This window comes from Lithobates pipiens, unplaced genomic scaffold (genome assembly GCF_037356315.1).
Source record: "Lithobates pipiens isolate NorthernLeopardFrog02 unplaced genomic scaffold, aLitPip1_a1.2 Scaffold_16, whole genome shotgun sequence".
NCBI lineage: Eukaryota > Metazoa > Chordata > Amphibia > Anura > Ranidae > Lithobates > Lithobates pipiens.
The window spans coordinates 455017737-455026226 of NW_027507748.1; positions in this window are offsets into that span (position 1 = coordinate 455017737).

The window sequence follows — 8490 nt, forward strand, 5'->3', positions numbered from 1 at the left end:
GCCATGACTTTTTTATGTTGTTTTTAAACAGTATTTGCAGATTTTCTTTTTTATTACAAGTTCATTTTTTTTTTACTTTTTTTTTTGGATGGCCAAGGATTAGGTATTTTCCCATCCACCATCACTATTTTGTTAAAACTTTCATGTCTGTTTCACTGCAGGGTTGCAGTGGCCCGACTGCACTTGTCATGTCAGTGATGTCCTTCAGCAAAGCGGTGAGGGAAAGAAATTGTGAACAAAACAGACCTGGATTACAGAGAACTACCAAACAGCCACTTCAGATTTACTGAGGGCAGATCATGCCAGACTAATCTGCTAGAATTTTTGATGATATCACTAATGTTTTGGACCTGGGTGGTGCTGGGGACATAGCCTAAGGCGATTGATGAACTTCCACACAATAATGTAATACAAACATTGTACAAGCTAGGATTAGACTGAAGGATAGGTACCAGAGTATGTGTTTACAAGCTGGTTGTAAATGGGGTTCCTTTGGAACAGAGACCAGTCACTAGTGGTGTACTGCAAGGTCCTGTTCTATTTAATCTATATGTAGCACCCTCCACTTAAGTGGGTGCTAGAGGTAAGATTTTTGGTGAGTGCAGGCACATTTAGGCAGGCCTAGCTGGAAGTCTGTGTGGGCTGAGAGTGGCCTAGAGCAGCAGCTGATGACTCACGCACAGCATTGCTCCACTGTCCATTTCCTCTTGCTTCTAGAAGATTCTAGAAGAAAAGAAGGGGAAGTGGGGAGCAGCGGTCTAGGGTGTCTCAGGGAGCCCTGACCAATCCCCAACTAGGAATGGCAGGGGGCAGGCCTCCTTGAAATACCTAGGGTCAGCCCAGCTAGGGAGAAGTTGTTGAGTGTAAGAACTGAGGATGGAGTACTGGGCTGTCGACTGCTCCCCAGTCTGTGGGGGTGACCTTGGGCCTGGGACTCAAGTGCAGGGCGGATCCCTTCAAGAACTCATGAAGGGTCTGAACAGGAGGCACAGAGAGGAGTCAGAGAGGACAGCGGGAGCTAGTTCTGCCAGGAAAGTCTTCAGGAGGGAACCACCGGTTTGCAGCCAGGAGAGCTGGTGAGTGACATGGGACTGGAGAGGCATGCCAGAGAGGACTGAGAGGAAATAGTCAGAGCGGGGTATGGAGCCAGTGAGGATTAAATGTCACAGGCAGTGAAGTCGGGTGGCTGCAGCCAGGAGGGCTGGCAGGGCCTGAAGAGAGCTTACTGGGAGCAGTAGTCCACCATATGACAGCTAGTACTGAAGACTTCCTATTATATATTTGCTACACTAAAAGGGAACCACGGTCCCTGCCTGCAATAGGCAGTTGCTGAGGCCTCACTGAGTTAGAGTTTGGGCCTAACCATGTGCTAGCTGTGCCTGGAGTAAAGTGTTGTGCAGGAGAGAGAGAGAGAGACTAACAGTCTGCAAGCAAGAGATGCTCTGGAGGAGACTGGAGTGACCAAGTGTGTATAGTTGTCCCAACTGATTGATATACAATCAACCAATTGCTTATTCTACTGGGTATCTCATATATTCCTATCCCTAGCCAAGTTCAAATCCCTCAATAAAAATACAAAACCATCACATGGACTGTTCATTGTCTCAAAAGTGACTGGGAAGTGAATGCCGGGCTGTGTAGGGTGACAGGTGGGCCACATCATTTATCAGCCCTTACGGCGGTACCGCTACTTATATATAAGTAAATAAATAAATGTAGCGCTATGTGTAAAATATATATAAATATAAAGTGCAAATCTCTAAAATAAATAAATCCTACATATAAATGAATAGTCAATAAAATGAAAAATGTAAGAAATAAAACATGAACAACTCTTCTTGTGATCAGTGTATCTACACAATTCCACCACAGTGATTGTTCGTAATCAAAAGGAGTGCACCCCACCACCAGTAAAAATGCGCGCTCACCTCCCAGATGAGTCAAAACTCATATGCGGATCTGCCCACGAGCTCTTTGCTCTCACTTCCTCTTCCCAATCAATGGTGAGTAATCCAGATGGCTCTTTTCTTAATGGTAACTCAGCTCATTAACATCCAAAGAAACAAATCACCTCCCAGCTTGGCTCAAGATTCCATGAGTTCAGGACATGTAAATAATAAGCATAGAGACCATAGTGTTCTTTGTATACAAATTTATTCAAAGACCCCAAACAGACAAGTTGCACTTACAAGATAAAAACTTTTAAAATCACATATAAGCCTCCAGAGTAGCACCATCGTATCCAAATGCACAGTGCCTGGCTGGATGTCACTATCAGAACTTCCCTTCTAGACGCATATCGGCCAATCACAGGCCTTCCTCAGTATAAGCGATAACTATGATAACTAAAGGGTTGGTGGGTGAGGTATGTCTTTTTACTATGACACAAAGGTGTGCGATTAGGTTGACATCCCTGGAGGTGTCTGTAACATGGAAAATGATTTGCTGTAATATTGGTCAAGTTCAATGTTTGTAAATGTAAAATAATGCACCTAGGGAAAAATAACCCCTTGATAGAGTGCAATATTGGGGTTCAGTGTTGGCCAGCACTACAAAGTAAAAAGATGTGGAGTAATTATTTCAGATGAATGCAAAATGTGTTAACAGTGTGGCCAGGCAGTGGGAAAGGTGAATAGAATTCTAGGATGCATCACTAGAGGGATCACCAACAAGAGAATGAAGTCCTGATTCCCCTATATAGCTCTTTAGCTGGACCTCATTTAGAATACTGTGTTCAGTTCTGAAGAAGATATTGGTAAGCTAGAACAAGTCCAGAGACAGGCAATAGAAATGGTTTAAGAAGAAGAGACTTCAGAAACTTAAAATTCACAGACTGAAGGAAAGAAGGGAAAGGGAAGACATGATGGAAACCTTTAACCACTTGACCACTGGGCACTTAAACACCCTTAATAACCAGACCAATTTTCAGCTTTCGGTGCTGTCACATTTTGAATGACAATTACTCAGTCATGCAACACTGGACCTATATGAAATTTTTGTCCTTTTTTTCACACAAATGGAGCTTTCTTTTGGTGGTATTTAATCACTGCTTGTTTTTTTATTTTTTGTGCTATAAAAGAAAAAATACAGAAAATTCTGTAAAAAAAAAAATTTTTCTTTGTTCTGTTATAAAATGTTAGCAGATTAGTAATTTTTTCTTCATAAATTTTGGCCAAAATTTATATTACTACATATATTTGGTAAAAATAAGTACAAATTGGTGGATATTATTTGGTCTTTGTGAAAGTTATAGAGTCCACAAGCTATGGTGCCAATATCTGAAAATTGATCACACCTGAAGTACTGACGGCCTATTTCAATTCTTGAGACCCTAACATGCCAGAAAAGTACAAATACCCCCCAAATGACCCCTTTTTGGAAAGAAGACATTCCAAGGTATTTAGTAAGAGGCATGATGAGTTTTTTGAAGTTGTAATTTTTTTCCCCCAATTCTTTGCAAAATCAAGATTTTTTTTTAATTTCTTTTTCACAAAATTGTCATATTATCAGTTTATTTCTCACACACAGCATATGCATACCACAAATTACACCCCAAAACACATTCTACTATTGCTCCTGAGTACGGCGATACCACATGTGTGAGACTTTTACACAGTGTGGCCACATACAGAGGCCCAACATGCAGGGAGCGCCATCAGGCGTTCTGGAGCACCCAGGACAATTCTGACATTTCTCTCCTACATGTAAAAATCATCATTTTGCTAGAAAATTACATAGAATCCCACAACATTATATATGTTTTTTTTAGCAAACACCTTGGAGAATACAATGGTGGTCGTTGCAACTTTTTATCTCGCACGGTATTTGCGCAGCAATTTTTCGAATGCTTTTTTTTGGAAAAAAAAACAGTTTTGTGCTTAAAAAAAAAAAAAATCACAGTAAAGTTAGACAAATTTATGCATAATGTGAAAGATGAAGTTACGCTGAGTAAATAGATACCTAACATGTCACTCTTCAAAATTGCACACGCTCGTGGAATGGCGCCAAACGCCCCTACTTAAAAATCCCCATAGGCGACGCTTAAAATTTTTTTTACTGGTTATATGTTTTGAGTTACAGAGGAGTTCTAGGGCTAGAATTATTGCTCTCGCTCTAACGTTCGCAGCGATACCTCACATGTGTGGTTTGAACACTGTTTTCATATGTGGGCGGGACTTACGTATGCGTTCGCTTCTGCATGCGAGCACATGGGGACAGGGGGGCTTTAAACATTTTTTTTTTTTTATTGTTCATTTTACTTTATTTATTTTAGTTTGACATTTTTTTCCCCAAAAATACATTTTTTATCACTTTTATTCCTATTACAAGGAATTTAAACATCCCTTGTAATAGGAATATGGCATGACAGGCCCTCTTTACAGTGAGATATGGGGTCAATAAGACCCCGCATCTCACCTCTAAGCTGGGAAGCCTGAAATAAAAAAAAAAAGGGGGATGTCTATGGCTGGGTATCTCTGAGTATGGCTGGGTATCTCTGAGTATGGCTGGGTATCTCCGAGTATGGCTGGGTATCTCCTAGTATGGCGAGTATTGGCAGGGTATTGCAGAGTATTGGCGGGTGTTGCAGAGTATTGGCAGATGCTGCAGTGTATTGGTGGGGTATTGCAGAGTAATGGCAGGGAATTGAGGGGTTAAATTTCGGTGAGCAGCGATGTGGGCACTGCAGATGCAGCCCACAGCGCTGCTGACATCGATCTCTTCCCCCTCCGCTGTACCGATCGGTACAGAGAGGCGGAGGGAGCAACCGGCATCATAACATGACGCCGGTTTGTTTACAAGTGATCACTTCGTCATTTGACGGAGCGATCACGTGGTAAACGGCCGTGATGAGCCGGGTCACGGATGCTCTCGAGTGCGCGCCCCAGGGGGCGTGCGAGAGCGGAATTCTGGCAGGACGTCATATGACGGCCTCCCAGAGTTAAACAACCGCCCTGTAGCCGTCATTCGGCTATGGGCCGGTTGTTAAGTGGTTAAATACATCAAGGGGGTGAACAAGCTTCAGGAGGGCAATATTTTCAATATAAAGCCAAGATCAAGATCAGGGGGATATAACATCAAACATGCATGAGGAAAATTCATAACTAATCTCAGAAAGTATTATTTTACCAAAAGAGTAGTTGATGCTTGAAATAGACTTCAAGCAGATGTAGTGGGTATGTCAACAGTAAGTGAACTCAAACATGCTTGGGGCAATATATATATATATATATATATATATATATATATATATATATAGATATACAGTATGTCACAAAAGTGAGTACACCCCTCACATTTTTTGTAAATATTTTATTATATCTTTTCATGTGACAACACTGAAGAAATGAGACTTTGCTACAATGTAAAGTAGTGAGTGTACAGCTTGTATAACAGTGGGATTTTCTGTCCCCTCAAAATAACTCAACACACAGCCATTAATGTCTAAACCACTGGCAACAAAAGTGAGTACACCCCTAAGTGAAAATGTCCAAATTGGGCCCAATTAGCCATTTTCCCTCCCCGGTGTCATGTGACTCCCACAAACTGCTGCCTGTAAATCACCCAATCACTCTCTTTTTTGCTCTCCCAAATTAAACTACAAACTTCTGTGCTGAATCATATTGGTTTATATACATTAACGTTGTCACCATAAAAACTATTGCTGCTGGCAACAATAAGGAAATACCTTCTGTGAAAAAACGCATGTAGCCTGTATTCCCCATTGTCTATGTGGACAGAGAAGAGGCTGTGCAGAAAACATTGCATTCAGGAACAAATAGGAAATATGCCCCGTGAAAAAACACATACAGCCTGTTATCACTTTAGTGTATGTAGACATCAGTAGCATTAATATGAAAATCCCTTTGCAGCACCAATTTCTCCAAAATGCGCTGTGTTTTTCTACCTACTGGACATTCAGTAAGGGTATAGAGCTACTTTAAGAGACTAGTGCCTACAAGACCTATATGTATCTGTCCTTTATCAACAGCATTTCCTATGACTTCCCTGCCACAACTAAAGCACATTGTCAACATCATTGCTGGTAAAGTCCCGTACACACGTGCTGAATGCTGGCCAACATCGGCCGGTTCAACAAAAAACAGCCGACATTCGTCCCTTGTGTATGTCAGCCAGTCTGAGAGAAGTCGGCTTTTTTGCTGGCTTCTGTCAGACGAGCATGTTGGAAAATCAGCAGCCGACTGGCTCCCAATCAGTGCTCTCAGCCAATGACTGAGAGCGCTGATTGAAGTGTTCTTCCGGGGGGGAGCCCCCCTGTCAGAACACAACAGCTCAGCGGGGGAGATCGCTGTACCTCCTGTATGCCCCGACTTAAGTTTTGCCATAATGACATTCTGAGAACGCTCTTTCTCTTCTATCTTTATGGTAATGGTAAAAATTGAATGAGAGAGTAAAGCAGAAGTCCTGGATCTTTAGCCCCTTGGGGAAAAGTGCATTGAGACATTGCTCTTAAATGAGAGGTCTAACTGGTGAGTTCTCCAGAGGGGTGGTGTTTCACAGTGGTGGATCTGAAGCACTGAAGAAACGTTATACAGTGGAATTTTTATAAATAGACCCTTTCAATAATTTTTATTTGGATTTTTATTTGGACACATTTATTTGGATATTGATTTTTTATAATTGATGGATGCACTTTATTTAATTGGGGTTTGATATATATGCACTGTAGCACCTATGTAAAAAGAGAGTGATTTGTTTTGTTTGATATGTATACATTGTAACATACAATATATACTGTATATACTATGGGGAATTATACAACCTGTGAGCAACACAGACATGTAGCATAGGTATTTGTAGTTGAACACAGCAGCACCATATCACTAATTAAAGGGGAATGTATGCTATTTGTGGCACCCCTAAAGCCTATACAAAAAACTCCCTTATTTTTTAAATTTCCCATCCTCTCTTGTAGCTGGAACACAACATACTATGGAAGCTATCCCCAAGCATCACAGGAGTCATCTATGTGCATGGTGCTTTCCCCCCTCTTTTACAGCGGCCCAACAGTATAAAAGTTTTTTTTTTTTACTCAAATCTATTTTAATTCAAATAACTCAGAACCAATGCATGATACCATTCAGAGATAAAAAGAAAGTTTTTAGGTTACATTATTTTGTTATTTAAGGACCACAGGAAAACCCCAAAAAAAGATTCTCATGGGTTAACAATTAATATTCTACACTAAAAAGGCACCTAAGATATACAATAATATAAAATATAAATATAGGGTTTCCAACATTGAACTTATGTAACAAAAAGCACACTCGCTACAAAAACATTTGGGCATCATAACATTACTAAGTAAAATGGCAGGTGTCATAAGGTCATGTCAAGTACTACTGCACATTAAGAAATTAAAGAGCAGGAGGTTAAGGAATAAAGTCACTGGAGACACATTTCTTGTGATTAATTTAGTTTTGGAACCTCCAGTACAAAAAATGTTGCAGTAATGTTCTATTAGTGCTCCTTAGGCAAGTCACACTAGCTATTGTTCTGTGCTTCTCTTTTTCTTCTTTACTGTGTAGCTTCACTGTATTGGAAAGTGAAATTAAACATCCTGTTGTAGAGGCAAGGTGTCCATTTATATTCGATCACTTGCCAGAGTAAAAAAAGGAACAATCCATTTTCCCTTATAGAAGGGAACAGTCGGTAAGAGGTTTCAGATGAGTGTGAGGATACAATTTGCCTTAAGAGTGCCTGAGGATCAAGACAACCTGACTTTCCATGGAATGAGTCTGTCAGCTGGCATCTTGCAGTAATTGCTTCCCATGGCAGGACCTTACCAGCCAAGAGGGGACTGCTCTCGTCAACCCAAGAATCAATTTCAACAGCAGCTGAATGATAATTGTTTTTTAAAGCTTAGGGAACTTGTTGCCAATTCTAAAAAGGAACCAACTGGTTATTGTCTGATTGGCACTCATTAGTGAAGGATTTGGGCATTTTAAAAGGTAAAGGGTGAAAAAAAGACATCTATGCTCAGAATAGTTTATTATTAAACAGATTTTGCTTTTATATCCAGTTAATATTCCCACTCTTCAGACAAAATGTGTGGATAATTCCTTGTCATTGCAACTGAGCAGTTAAATAACATCTTTGTGTAGCTAGATGACCATTGCGAATGCAACTACACTCGTACGCATTGTATATTTGATTTTACTTTTAGGGGGCAATAGATAATTTATGGCATGAACACAAACAAGGTAATAATTAAAGTTGACCTTGTTCTATACCTTAAATATATATTGCATAAATAAACTACTATGATTTTCATGTCCGTTAGCTAAAATTATTTTCTTAAGCCGCCCATAGATGATTCAATTTTCTTTAGTTCCACCTGGGGTGGAAGGAAAGAAAATCGCTTGAATCCCCCATCAACACAGTCAGTGTTCATGGGGGAATGCCTCCCATAGTGCTATTGTGTTCTGCCAGCTGGAAGGGGTGCAGAGAACCTTGTCAGCAAACTTTGTT